We start from the raw sequence: 15,671 nt of genomic DNA, 5'->3' as shown, positions 1-15,671 counted from the left end.
TTTTTCTTTCTTTTTGTAGTTTTCTGCATCAGTTAAACACAGTTGGTATCCTTCATATTGTGATATTTTTATGACCAATAGAAATGCACTAAAATGCACTTGGAATAAAACATTTACATTACATTACAAGTAAAGAACATTTTGCCTTCTCTTGTAAAGTTACAATTTCCTGCTTATTTCCCTGCTTATATATATAAAAAAATTACCTATTTAATGGACATTTCTGACTGGAAATTAAACACATATGATGGTACAGTATTTAATCTTATTCCAAATGGAACTTTTTTGTTTCCTTCCTTTTAGTTTTAGCAATTCAGCTGTGCTAAACTAGCGCAACTGTGTTCAGCCAGGTTTCAGGCTTTACTCAAAGACTTCCTCATGTACTGGGTATTTATGGTTTGTCATGAAAGGAATCTGCTTGTAGACCATTCTTCATAGTTTTTTTTTGTGAGATCCTATTTAGTTTATGTTGCTGCAGACATTCTATTTAGATTGTGTTGTTGTTGTTTCTATGATGATAATTCAGACTTATTTACTTTATTTTAAAATGTTTTTATTTATTTGCGTTTTCAAAATACATATAGTGGGGTCCAAAATCTGACACCACCTTGAAAATTTTCATTTAAACCTTGAAATAAACAATGAAAGATTTTAGAATCTAGACGCAAATTTGTTGAATTGGCCATGTAAATGCTTTCGTATTAAAAGGCCAGATCTAGTGATTAGAGGACTTTGCAAAACCCGGGGAGTCAGTGCCAGTTTAAGTGCATGCCATCATTTAAGCAAAAGTAGGGCATTCAATAAAATGCTAAGAAATTCTAAAATTCAGGCAAACAATTAAAGATTCTACATTTCACTCAAATTGATCACTGATAATATCATTGGTAATGAAAAACTTTGCATTGAGTTGCAAAGAAATTATAGTATGTGCATACACAGTGATATATATATATATACTATATGTATATTGTGCTCGCAGAGAAGATTAGCATGGCCCCTGCGAAAGGATGACATGCAAATCCGTGAAGCGCTCCATATTTTTGAGGGCAGTCGTGGGCTGGAGGTCAGGGAACTGGCCCTGTGACCGGAAGGTTGCCAGTTCAATCCCCAGTGCCGACAGTCCATGACTGAGGTGTCCTTGAGCAAGACACCTAACCCCCAATTGTTCCCCGGGTGCCGTGGATAGGGCTGCCCACCGCTCCGGGCAAGTGTGCTCACTGCCCCCTAGTGTGTGTGTGTCTATTCACTAGTGTGTATGTGGTGTTTCACTTCACGGATGGGTTAAATGCAGAGGTGGAATTTCCCCATTTGTGGGATTAATAAAGTATCACTTAACCTATATATATAAGTTTACAGCAGAATGCAGATACCATCAGGTATCTTGTAGTGTAGGTGACTGTGAAGCCACAGTATAAAGTTACTATTTTACTGTTATCATACTGTTAATATGCTGCGGTGAATTACTGTGAAACCAATGCAAATAGTAGATGAAATTTTCAAGAAATTTTCAATCCTGTCTGGTGGTAGAGCCACACCAGACTCTATGGTAATGACAGACTCTATGACGGCTGTACATGATTTAGTCTATGTTTGGGCTTAACATGGGCTCAATTCCCCGCCCTCACATGAAAGCTGACATTACAGGACAAGTCAGACAGCAACTGGTACAGAAATTACCACATAACACCTTCTCTCATGGGGACACTTATATTTGCCCTTTATCTATTATAGATACAAAGTGTTGAAACGTGGACAGAGTTAGACATTATGTCCACTAACTCTAAAGGATAATGAGAGGGAAAAGGGCTAGGAAGAACTCTGCTGTCTTCGTTTCGCCCGCTTATCCTGCCAGGGATAAAGGCTCTGAATGCGGAGTGATTGATGGTGGCAGCCATTTTAGATTATGCAAACCAACTGCAATCTATTTCTCAGACGGCAGCGCGTGTCAGAGCGACAGAACGTGCCTATCCATCGCCGTGAGTAGCTTCGATGACAGACAGCTGAGAGAGGCCGCTCGCTCCACACCATCTGCCCCACTCACCTCCACCTGGAGGCCTCAGGGGGGCCCCAAAGCACACAGGCCACGAGCAGGGGGGTGTATACACTCCCGCTAAGCCACTAATCTCATCATATCACTCATGTACTTTGACTAATGCACCTGTTCTTGGAGCCAACTGACAGGACAAATGCAAACCCCTGACAATACCCGCTTACCGCAAGCATCATTAGCCCGACACTCTTGTCATTGTCCCTTTAAACTCTTTAAAGGCTGTGTCCTAAGTAGCCATGGCGCATACATTAGCTGACTAGAGCAAAATGGACCAGCATGTGGAGTTGAGATTCCTATGTGCTAATGTGTTTCCTATCACTGTCTAAAAGAAGCATGTGGCACATACTAGCACAAAACACCACACTGCCTTTACTGAAACAGAATGACCTTGAACCAATATTTTGACAAATAATTCCCAAAACAATTAAAAGAAAACGGGCATCTCGCACTATCCAAATTTTCACACACTAAACCAGAGGTCACCATTAGGCGGACCAAGCCTGGACCCAGATGCTGTCCTATGTGGACCTGGACCTATAACCAATAAACTATGGAGAATTATTTCATTTTGATGGGGTGGTCCTATTTTAATCAGCGTAAGTTTTCTAGGCTTTACAGTAGCGGTTTAGTGGCCGAGACACTCACAGACCAATCGCACACACAGGGGAGGGACGAGGCGAGAAACAGCAGTTGGAGAAGAAAGTGAGTCAGAGGGAACTTATTTCACATGACGTGCTCTAAAAAGAGAAAACTGATAATAAATGTTGAAATATGACTGAATTGTACTTCATTTGATTTAACATTCAGTTGTTGACTGTATAAGATGTTGATATACCTACTACGCTGCTTCAGTAAACAGTATATGGCAAGGATCTTTGCTTGAGGAAATTTTCTCTAACTGGACCTCATTGAATTTTAATTACAGACCCCTGCACTAACTGATTACGGATCACACACAACTCAACTTTTAAGCTGTTGCTGAACTCGCTGAACACTCAAACTCTCGCATACTCCCGTTACTAGGAGACGCAAATAAGGAGATGCTGCTGCTGTTTTCTCTGCCATTTGCTCTGACACAGTAAAGAAGCAGCAGGTAAACATGTTTAAATGAGGGTCATGGATCAAGTGTCTTAAACTCAGTTCATTAAAAAAGCTTTGCTCCACATGTGAGTGACTCTCCATCATTTTTCTTTATTTACTTGCTGTATTTTCTTCTTTCATACATTCAGTTTTCATTGGCTGTTTCAGGAATCTGTTCAGATTGAGTCGTTGACCAGGTTGCACTACTAGATTACACTCACAGGTGGGTCGAAAACGTTTGATAAACTCCGACTGGTCTGAAACGTGATGAGGAGGACATAGATTAGACATAAATCATACACTACTCGATTCTACCTCCAACTGTCGACTCTGACTGACCCACAAATCTGCAGACTAGAGCCAGCTAGCACAGACTTGGCCAGAGTGAGAATCGGGGCTAAATCAGGGTAAAAGTATCATGTAGAGTGAAACAGTTACAATTAAATAAAAAGCTTATAATTAGGTCAGTTCACTTCTGATTCCAAGTAATCCAAGATTTCCAAGATTTCCAAAATCAGGGCACAACCTCCTTTGACACATACACTTTCATACGAGAATACTATAATTAAAAAGGAAGGAGTTGATTGTGAACAAAGGCTGAAGTTGAAATATCAGTAAGATTGACACAGCAATTTACCTGAATGAGAAAGTACAGTTTGTAAAATTTGCTGGGGGGGGGGGCTGTCATGTGTGAACAGAAGCCAATACCTTACTGGAAAAACAATGACCTTCTTTACGGCCAGGAAAGTGGAATGTTTCTGCAATGCTTTTCTTTTTACCTTGTTGAGTTTTCATGTCTCACAAATGAAAAACAGCATATTACTTCTAATGGCAAACTGCTTGAGGGAAGTGCAAAAGCTCTGCCCCTCAAATGTGCATGGCTGCTACTGCACAAAAGCAATGCAGCATAACTGCAGCATAACCAGCAAAACGAAACATTTCTGCAAGGCTTTTGTTTCTAGGTAGCATCACTGTCCAAAGAACAACTCGTATCTCCAAAATGGTCACTTGTAACTTTTAATACTGGCAATGTAAAGAAAAGCTGCTGTACAAACATAAAGTAGAAAAAAAGAAAAAGAAAAAAATGGAGATGCCACACTGTCTGTTGTTCTCAGTCACGATGATACATCTGTGTGTCTTGACATATTAATGTGTGTTGAATTATGATGAGCTTTCATGATTAAATCATCCATAATTTACTTATATCCAATCGATTTTCACCAAATTTGTTATAATCTTCAGATATTTCTGCATGCTGCTGATTACATATGTGATTTACATGGCACTATATTTATAGTCCTCCTCAATAAGAAGTGCCTGTATCATATATTATGTGTATTATATTGAGATGTGCATGCACTTGTTTAGTTGTAGATAATGCCAGATCTGCACCAGACATTGTAAACCAACATGAGTTTACTGTGAGCTCTGGTAGAAACACAATAGTGTCTCACACACCAACAAATAAATGCGAAACACTTTTAATCTTCGTGCAGACAAAAATGCAATAAACACCACAAAACACATTATGTAGATGCTAATCTAATGTGCCTAGTCCATACAGAGCATGGTGTACTGTACCTACAATGTACATCTGCTCAGCAGTAACAATCAGTGTTCATAAAAATGTATTTCACATCAAGTAAAGATACTCTGTTTGGGTAATTACATGAAATAAGCTTAATATAAAAGCAACACCAAGGAGTTCTCTGTGCTTCACCAACCACATAACCTTATCTATACATAAACATCACACAGACATGACTGACGACTGCTTCGATCTCTCCGTCATGTAATCCTATCACACCTTCTGAGTGAAATCTTCTTAAATAGTATAAATTTGGGCATTTGGGTTTCTTAAACTGCCGCTGCTGTAATTACATTGAATGCAGTCCGGCTGCTGCGTTGACCACCCGAAAATAGCTTCACCGTTGCTTGGCTGAACCCAACGTGGCATATATGTGCACGTAACTATGTGTATCTATGGTTTTTACCATAATCTCTAATGTCCATATAGCACCCTTTTAGAAGAGTCTAGAGCAGGGGTGGCTACATGTGACTATTTTACCGTCCTGTTGCAGCTCCACAGCAGAATTAGATTTTTTGGAAAAAATAATGCAATCGTACTTGGTTATTCTAACACAGTTTTAACAATAAAAGGTCTTGAACACTGGAGTTAATGTAGTCTATAACTGCTAGTTGCAGACTGCTGGTCATCACAGCAATGCAGACAACAGTCTCACCTAGCTAGTTGCTAACAGAAAGGCAAAAAGAAAGATTTAAGATTGCATTGCATTGCACAAGAAGCATTGATACTGATGGAGATTAATTGACTTCTTTGCATTTATTTATTATACTCCAGCTGGTATCCTGCTTCCTTTAATCTGCAAAGAGAAACTTTCAAACATCAAAACATTGCAGCTTTTAGTTCAAACGTTCCTGCTCCACCTTAAATGATTACATTCTGGCCCCTCAGGCACCGTTTAAGGTTGACCGGTAAATTCAAACAATATGCTGGTGAAGGAAAAACTGACTTTAGCCTAGTAAAAAAATATTGTTGAGAGACATTTTAAAAGAAACTATTCTACTCTTGTGGAAAAGTTTCCTGCTGGAGATGCGAGAAAAGCAGCTACACCTGAGCTAAAGCTTAAAAGTAGAGCAAAGTAAGTCTGCATTTTCATTTCTATTATATTTTAAGCCTATACATCAGCATGTACGGAGACATATTTACAGCCAAGATAGTAAAATGGACATAAAATGTTGTGGCATTCAGGGTGGTTTGATTTTTGTTGAAAATACAAAATGGCTCTTCTTAATATTTTGGTTGCCGACCCCTGGTCCAGATATTCAAACATACTCAATTGTAGCCACGTTTTGCACCACTCTGAAGATTTTACTTTGTTTTCTACTTTCTTAAAGGCAAAATGCATCCAAACTGTGGAAAGACATTTTTTTTTCCCCCAGACAGACTGTCTAGAGAGTGACAGCAGAATATCTCACACACTGTGTGCATGTCAAACTTGAACGTCACTGTGTGGAATTGAGTCTAAAGCTTTGAAGTCGTCTCTTGATTCCCAAATGTGACTCCTAGTCCTGCTTCTAATATTTCACAAGGCTTATAAAAGGCTGCTGACTCCAGCCTACTCACACACAGAAAAAAAGGCTGTGAAAGAGCTGTTAAAAGGATGTCTTTCCTTTTTTGTTGTTGAACTATGACTGGAAAGAAAAATAAAATAATTGCACATGCATGTTTGTCTTATTCATTTTAAACATCAGTCAGCTTTGATTACATGACTACTGAACTACAAACACAAAACAAATTGAGTCTGTTAATCAGAATTCATATGCTTAGACTGAGTTAGCAAAATATGTTGCTTTTCCTACATTCTCAATGTTGTCTCTCATTCTTGTGTCTTTTTCTTTAGCTGATTTTTTCATTCTCAAGCTGCTTTTTATTTTCAAGCTGCTTTTTTATTCTCAAGCTGCTTTTTATTCTCAGGCTGCTTTTTTTTTCTCAAGCTGCTTTTTATTTTCAAGCTGCTTTTTATTCTCAGGCTGCTTTTTTTCTCAAGCTGCTTTTTATTTTCAAGCTGCTTTTTATTCTCAGGGTGCTTTTTTTTCTCAAGCTGTTTTTTATTTTCAAGCTGCTTTTTATTCTCAAGCTGCTTTTTATTCTCAGGCTGCTTTTTATTCTCAGGCTGCTTTTTATTCTCAATCTGCTTTTTATTCTCAAGCTGTTTTTTATTCTCAAGCTGCTTTTTATTCTCAGGCTGCTTTTTTATTCGCAAACTGCTTTTTATTCTCAGGCTGCTTTTTATTCTCAAGCTGATTTTTATTTTCAAGATGCTTTTTATTCTCAGGCTGCTTTTTATTCTCAAGCTGATTTTTATTTTCAAGATGCTTTTTATTCTCAGGCTGCTTTTTATTCTCAAGCTGCTTTTTATTCACAGGCTGCTTTTTATTCTCAGGCTGCTTTTTATTCTCAAGCTGATTTTTATTCTCAGGCTGCTTTTTATTCTCAAGCTGCTTTTTATTCTCAATCTGCTTTTTATTCTCAGGCTGCTTTTTATTCTCAAGCTGATTTTTATTCTCAAGCTGCTTTTTATTCTCAGGCTGCTTTTTATTCTCAAACTGCTTTTTTATTCTCAAGCTGTTTTTTATTCTCAAGCTGTTTTTTATTCTCAAGCTGCTTTTTTATTGGCAAACTGCTTTTTTATTCTCAATCTGCTTTTTATTCTCAATCTGCTTTTTATTCTCAGGCTGCTTTTTATTCTCAAGCTGTTTTTTATTCTCAAGCTGTTTTTTATTCTCAAGCTGTTTTTTATTGGCAAACTGCTTTTTATTCTCAATCTGCTTTTTATTTTCAAGCTGCTTTTTATTCTCAATCTGCTTTTTATTCTCAAGCTGCTTTTTATTCTTAGGCTGCTTTTTATTCACAGGCTGCTTTTTATTCTCAAGCTGCTTTTTATTCTCAAGCTGCTTTTTATTCTCAGGCAGCTTTTTATTCTCAAGCTGTTTTTTATTCTCAGGCAGCTTTTTATTCTCAAGCTGTTTTTTATTCTCAAGCTGCTTTTTATTCTCAAACTGCTTTTTATTCTCAAGCTGCTTTTTATTCTCAATCTGCTTTTTATTCTCAAGCTGTTTTTTATTCTCAAACTGCTTTTGTATTCCTGGTTTTTTTATTAGATTTATGTGTTCTTTCCCAAAATACCTAAGCAGGCAGTTTACATGTTAAATTAATAGTGTTTCCTGCAAAAGTTTGCCCAAATTACATACGTTATTGATTTTTTATGTGAAAATAAGTGAACACATCCTCTAAAGAGAACACATTTTCGCACATTGTAATCCACAGTTAATGTTTATTTGCTGAATATTACATGTAGGAAGAGAAAAATGGCCTGTTCAAAAGTTATGATGTTATATATTTTATTATTTATATAGCAAATAAATAGAACATGTGTACTGAAATTTGTAAAAAAAAACAAAAAAAAACATTTGTACATATTTATTTTTGCTTTCTGTAGAGGATGTGAACTTATTTTCACTAAGAAAATCAACAAAACATTTTAGCACCCAACTGACAACTTTATTCGAATAAATGTGAGATTAAACTGAGAAATCATCGTTAAAGAAGAAGAGAAGGAAGGAATAAGCAGGAATAGCTACTTTTCTTGCCTCAGCATTACAGGGTTAAGGGTGCATGTTTAGATCATGGGAAGGTTATTCCAGATCAAAGCTGATGAGCTGCCTGAAGTGTCACATTCTGTCTTCTGAGAGGCATCGAGGATGCAGGAGAGTCTGTGACATGTGTAGAGTATGTGCAGTAGGCCAGATGTGGCAGCGTGTGCCAGCACACAGCTGTAGGGGGGCCAGCTCTCGGTCTAGAATGCTCCAAGCTACCGTCTCTGAGCCGATTTCTGCATAACTGACTCACTGAGACCTAATGTCCAGTCAGGTCAAGCATTCAGGCGAGTTTCTATATACTGCAGAACTAGTGGACCAGATGACTACCTGCCTGTCTTCAAGGGAAGAGGCTGAACTCTGAACACTTAAAATAAAGGTAGCAGGAGGAGTTCACTGCAGTGATGCCACAGAAAAGCCACTCTTAATTCCCTAAAGAAGCTTTAAAGAACCACTTCTTGTAAATGAGATGTGTGAGTGTGAATTTGTTTAAAGTCTAGCCCTAAGAGCATGAGCAGACTTTCAACAACTCTGCCCACATTATGTGTTTTATATCAATTAGGGCTTTGTTTGTTTGCCTAATTGTTTTTGTTTGTTTGTACCAAGAGCCAGTTTCTGCTGCATGGGTCCATGTCACCAAGGGCCTCCCTGCCATGTCTCACTGCCTATACTGCACTGCACTAGTCCCCTATGCCAGACCTTGCGGGTGGTTGCCCCCTTGTTGCCTTTTCGGGCTGAGCCCAGCTGGGTTACATGGGCTGTCCGGCCACCGAGTGCTCAGTGAGGAACACTACCCCCAGGTCTGGCTCCAGTGGTAGGTCATGTGTCTGGGTTCTGATGTCTCTAAAACAAATATAGCCATTTTATTTGCTCTGCAAAACCAGCAGTGAACCTTCACATCACCTGAGTTTTTATATGTAATCAGAATAAAAAGGACTATGAGAACAACAGCCTGCATGTCCCTCTCCACAATGAATATGTTTTAAAATGCATTCTAGACCAGAAACTCATGTCAAACCTATTGTAAAACGATGTCTCAGACACCAGGCAATGTATTTGTATCCATTTCTTGTAATACCTTTCTATGGGTGGACATTAAATGCTTCAGATGTCTGGTTCCTATCAGGACCACTGTAAACAGTTCTGGCGCTTGAACAACTCTGCAGAGCTCTGTGTAAATCTCATTGATTTCATAACCCTAAAACTGGAGGAATACCCCTTTGTTCAGTTTAGTTCATCGCAGACTGAAAAAGAAAACATGAACATTTGTTTTAAAGGGACTTAGAAAAGCTAGGTGTCCCCAAACTTTTGACAGGCCACGTATGCAGGAGGACACTTTGGTACCATTGGATGTCTCCACTGGAATGAATCTGGGATCAGCAGAACGCGCCGCTGTGTGCCTCTCTTGTGCTAAAGTCTGATTGTGGCTGATGAGTTGTTAATTGTGGTTGATTATCAATAGCTGAAGAAGCAATCAGAGCATGCTCTGAAACAGGAAGGGCCAGTAAGGGAAGTGATAAAGTCCGTGATGATCCATCAGCACTCTAATGACCATCCTCCTGAGAGCACTGCTTGGATTGCAAATGCTTTGTGAGAAATTAGCTGGCATCCAAATAAACACACACACACACACACACACACACACACACACACACACACACACACACACACACACACACACATATAATCATTACCACCATCATAACTCCCTCAGGATGGACCCACGGCCACCTGTACCCAGCTTCTGATGCACTCACTTTGTTTAGAAGTCCATAAAGTTTAGCTCACTTGCGCTTCTCTTTGATTAACAAGCACAGTCAACAGGCCACGCTGCTGTATTTATAACCCATATTCATTCATACAGTACCACACAAACCCTGAGCAAGCTGATTCACACTGTTAGTAATGTTAGGCTTTTTTTGGACCCGCACCTGCCGGCACTTGTGAGAATCTGACCTGCAGCTAATAGACTGACCTGATTTCAACTTATCAAAATAACGACCATCAGCTCATCCAAAAACTGTAGGCAGGCAATGCGCCGCTTCAACCCTGCACAGGCACAAAAGCAAGTATGTTGATATTAAATACTCCTCACTTGTATCTCATAAAGAAAAGACAATCTGCTAAAAGTGCAGACTTTTAATTTTAAGTGCATACTGGGATTTTAAGGGGTTAATAGGTGAAAGAAACATATGTTACATATGCCAGCTCTGATTCTGTGTAATCTTAGTTGACTTACTTCCTCTGTTTTTGAGTAACAACTATAGGTGGGCTTACAGGGGACAGTAATAGAACAACCATGAGTGATTATAATGCAGTAATTTAGTCATAGTTTCAGTGCAGTTATCTTCATTATGTAGGAGAACTGATGTTCTCACCTGGTGTGAGAGTCAGTAACCAAGAAACAAGATCTGGTATTATTTCGCTTCACTGCTATAACAGCCTGTAACTGTATCTGTATATCTTACGTCACCTGAGCATTTATGACAAGTAAGAAACTAAGCAGAATCAAGTGAACTGGTATTTTACAGCCTTAATGTCATGAAATTTGTAAGTGCTAAGTATTAAGTGTCCAGTTGTTTGTAGAACACCACTCTCAGATTTTGGCACATGTAATTCATTGTTTTGGGGTTAATAACCCTAACACATAAAACTCTATTAATGATTTAGGATAATTATTCCTATGAATTAAAACAATTTTTATCATTATTTTTCCATTTTAATTCCAACTTGGCACTACTATAATGACATTTTTATGCATTAAGAAGAAAATTATATAGAAACTTGAAAATGTCTAATTTTTCAGCTTGCTACCACTCCAATAACTTAATATTTAGAAATAAGAAAATTGTGATTTTATTTCCAAAATGTTACCCCTACAATTACAAACTTATTTTTAGTAGATAATTAGCATGTAATTTACAGGTTAGTACAACTTGTCACCTTAATATTACTATACTAAGTGCTACCATGAATTGATTGTAGGCTATACTGGGGCTGAATGAATTGAGGAAAAGATAATAACATTTGAAATGCAATTGCAATGTTGGGAAATCACAATTAGATCTTTAACTCAGTCATTCAGCCCTAGTATAACCTACAATCAATTCATGGTAGCACTTGGTATAGTAATATTAACCAGTTGTACTAACCTATAAATTAAATGCTAATTTAATTTATTAAAGTTATTACTAATAGTAAGTTAGTAATTGTAGCAGTGACACTGTGGTTAAAAAATGGTAATTTATAGGTTAATACAGCTTGTTACTTTAATACTACTAAACCAAGTGCTACCATAAATAGATTGTAGCTTATAGTAGGGCTGAATGACTTAAGGAAAAGGTCTAACTGTGATTTCCCAACATTGCGATTACATTTCAAATGTTATTATCTTCTCTGTATTAAGCTCCCGGCCTTTTATTTCCTCAAGAAGCCCAGCACAACCATTTTTTTCATGCTTAAAGCTTGAATGCTTAAATGCTGAATGTTGAATGCCAGTTTTCCAGTCCACAATCTCTGTTATTATTTCTAATTTCCCCACAATTGAATAATAAAACATATCATTTGAAAAGCATATCAATTGAAGCTCTTGCAACTTAAAAACTGCTCTTTTTAAAATTCATTGTTCAGCCCTAATGTCTCCAAAACACTGATAACTCTATACTTTGAAGGGTTAAAACAGCAATAATGCAATATCAGCATCTTCCTTTGGACACACAAAGCACTGTATTAACCCTCTACTCTTTCACCAGACCATAAAACTCCTCTTTGTCAATTCAAACCTATGACCACATTCAAGTCCAGATGCCAGCCTGCACCTAAGCACCACACAGATCCTCAATACTGCCCTCATGTCTAGAAAGAGCAGGGTTGGACATATGTACAGTACCAGTCCAAAATAATTACCATACAGACCTTCAGAGATTACAATTTTTTCATCAGTGAAGTCATATGGCATCTGTATCCTTGACCTTGGATGAACCTCACCGTGTCTCTTAAAGGAATGATTCTGTGAAAAATCATACTTACAGAGTTTTCCACCTGCTACAGATGTCATCCACTGGCTGAGGCATATTTAAAGTCCAATTTTTGCATCTTTAGTTTCGAACTGGATCAGCAAGGCTAACACTGTTAACAAACACTAGAACTCTATAGTCACCCAAATAGCAGAAATCTTTTCTTTAAAATGATATCAGCAAACCCCGAACAGCATCCAGGTCTTCATAAAGGTCATGCACACTTGTCAATGTGGTTTAGAACACAGTATAATTTCCAGTAAGTTATAAAACAAACAAAACTGTGGCAGCTACTTTACACAGTAGTGTCTATAACCACAGACCACCTCAGGAGTTGCAGTGCTTTTTTGGTAGTTCACAGTCATACTGTTCTCTAAACCAGGGGTCCTCAACCTTTTCCGCCCCACCTGTTTATAGTTATAAAGCACGATGGCCGACAGAAAAATAATCTATCAAAATCAACTGTTTTTAAAACTGTTCAACTGTTTTTTTTGTTTTCTTAGGCCCTGAAAAAGATCAAATCATCCATTTCACTTCACAGAAACCAAAATTTGCAGGTATGTTTACAAAACATAACATGTTTTTAAAAACATATGTTTGCAACAAGGTAGCTGTAGATGTGGACGGTGATTTGAGCTGCAGCCCATCACATTTTCACTGTGAACACTGTTGTGGCTCCCACAGGAGTAACTGTTTGGTCTGGAGATGTCTCTTTATTTTTGAGGGTTTTAGTGCCTCATTTGAAATAAAGCATACTCGCTGATGCTCGGGCAAAGAATCAAACGCAGATGTTCGTTCTTATTTTAAGGCTAATCTGTTTCTTTGTTGCAGGAACGATATGAGAGCAATGAGAGTCTAAAGCGTTAGACACTAAAACAGGCAGATTATGCTGACAGTAAAGCGCTGATGTGCTAGTGGAAAAGAAGCCATCTCTATTGATGATTTCCCTCATTTGATCATAAAATGCTACCAGCAGCGAACTGAACAGGGTTCTGTTGAAAGCGGACCAAGACCCATGGGTTTGCCGGACCATGTTCAGCAAACGCAGGCCTGAATACAGGTTGTGCGTTCACACATGTGAAAATGGAGCGAAGTAAAGAAAAAAGTCTGATAGGTTCACAGGAGAAAAGCCTAAGGGGCCTCTTCATCTCTGGCTAACTATCTGCACTGTAATTCCGCAGCTGCGTTGTCTCAAACTGATGCCGTTTAATTAGCCTGTGAATGCGATGTCATTTATATGTCTATTCTAGCCTCACTATGAACTACTGCCTCCTCCTCATAACAGGCCCACACACCCCTAAAGGGTGCTTCACGGCCCATGGATTGCCTGTGGAGCACAGGTTTACCCTGCTCTAAAGCACATCTACAAGTCTGCATAACTTTGAGACCTGGATATGGTTTGAGTGTGTTGAGAGAAGATGTACATGCATTTTTACAGAAACAATTGGGCATTTTTTGGTGACTATTGAGTTTCAGTGTTTGTCAGCAACATTAACCTTGAAGATCCACTTCTAAACCGAAGAAGCAAAAGCATGTCTTGGCCGACTGAGAACATCTGAATTAAGTGGGATTTTTCACTGAAATAATTTTCTTCTCTTTGTAAGACCCACTAAATCAGCAGTTATTAAAAAAATATCTACAAAAAGTCTCCATAATATTGGTTTCACATATTGCTTTATTAATAGCCACAATAACGAAAATTAATTTCTCATTCAAGCTTGTTCATTGATTACTTATTTCACAATGTCATTAATTATGTTGTTACATAATTACATATACATTATTGTGAAAAACAAATGAATGTACACCAAACCAGTAATAACTCTGGACCTTTAAAGGTTAATATAACAATACAATACCATAATTTTCTTTTGGCCGAGGCATGTATGGAGTCAATCCAAACCAAGGATGGCTCAAAAACAGCTCCATTGAAAACAACTGGTGCACTCCACTATAGACAAGCCATCTTGGAAGTTTGCTGGGGAACCTGTAAATTGCTTTAGTGGTCATGTTAGGCAAAAAACAAACTTTCCTGCAATAATATGAAGCCCCATGGAGGGGAAATGGCTCTGCATATGACTCTAAAAACACCATACCTACAGTGAAGTTGGGTGAGGTGTAATAGATTGGGACTGGTTCTCTTCTCATGGCACCAGTGGAATCCAAAGCATCAAACAAAAGTTGAATGGAGCCATGTAGAAATAAAATCTTGAGAAGAATCTGATGCCATCCACCAGGATGATGAAGATTTGGCATGGATTGACATTCCAGCAGAACAATGATCCAAAACATACTGCAAAGGAGACTCTCAAATTGGTTCCACTGGAAGAAAATCAAGGTGTTGGAATGGACCGTCAAACACTAGGCGAGATGTGATAGCGGAAGCAGTTGCGGGAGGAACTGAAGATCAAGACTCACTAGTCGGCCCTTGTGGAATCTTCAATATTTAAAGTCTATCTGTGTAGAGAAATGGGCCAAAGACCCATTTCCAGCACGGTATGAACCCACAACCTTTGAATCAGGCCAAAAAAATGCCTTTCGTCAATCTAAATCAGGTGCAGGTCCTCAGATGGATCAAGCTTTCACATCTCGCCTTTATTGACAGGCCAACCTTTACCACCACAGTCAAGTGTAAAGATATTTTGCAACATTTTTACTTTTGGCTTTGAGTTTACATTTTCTATATACATAAAAAGCCACATGATTTTTTTAAAATGACAAATTCATTTACAAATACATTTACAGCCTACCGCAGTTTTTCGAAGGAAATCCCGTACCTCCAAAATTGTAACTTTACAGGAGAAGGAAAAAACCTACTTTCCTTTTAATGTAAGTCATTTTTCCAAGTCATTTTGGATCATTTCTTTTGATCCATTCATCATAAAATGTATACACAATGTAAAGATTAACTGGTGTTTTCATATTATGTCAAAAACTGAAACATGTCAAAAATGGAGATACCATAACACCAAAGGGAACAAATGTGGATGAGGCCTTTTTTCATTTTAGCGCCCATGCAGACAGCCTGTGCTCCTAATTCCACACAGAAAGAGCACGTCCCCATCAGCAGTCTCCTGATTGCACTCATCAGTTCTCCATCGTCTTCATGAATACATATTCCACAACCACGGCCTGAGACCAACATCTTCATCTTCATCCTTTCCAATATCATTCCATCTTCACCTACCTAAATGAGACTTGAAGAAGGGATTGGTCTCTCACTCTCTCTCAGGGCAATGTGATTGGCCCTTGCACCTCTGCAATCTCTATGAGCCTTGATTCAATCACAACACCTTTCCAGTTGACACAGTGTCCCATTACCTGAAGTGGCTGTTAATGAGACA

The 15,671-nt window shown here is 38.3% G+C and overlaps 1 protein-coding gene and 1 pseudogene across 4 annotated transcripts in view; one reads left to right on the top strand and one right to left on the bottom strand.

The window, feature by feature from the left end:
• Window positions 1-15,671, bottom strand: part of inpp4b (inositol polyphosphate-4-phosphatase type II B) — a 578,351-nt gene that overhangs the window by 382,612 nt on the left and 180,068 nt on the right. The gene's annotated exons all lie outside the window — the stretch shown is intronic.
• LOC119263541 lies at window positions 943-1,042 on the top strand (annotated as a pseudogene).

The sequence above is a fragment of the Pygocentrus nattereri genome, chromosome 5, assembly GCF_015220715.1.
Source record: "Pygocentrus nattereri isolate fPygNat1 chromosome 5, fPygNat1.pri, whole genome shotgun sequence".
NCBI classification, from domain to species: domain Eukaryota; kingdom Metazoa; phylum Chordata; class Actinopteri; order Characiformes; family Serrasalmidae; genus Pygocentrus; species Pygocentrus nattereri.
This window is presented reverse-complemented; position numbering and strand designations above follow the sequence as displayed.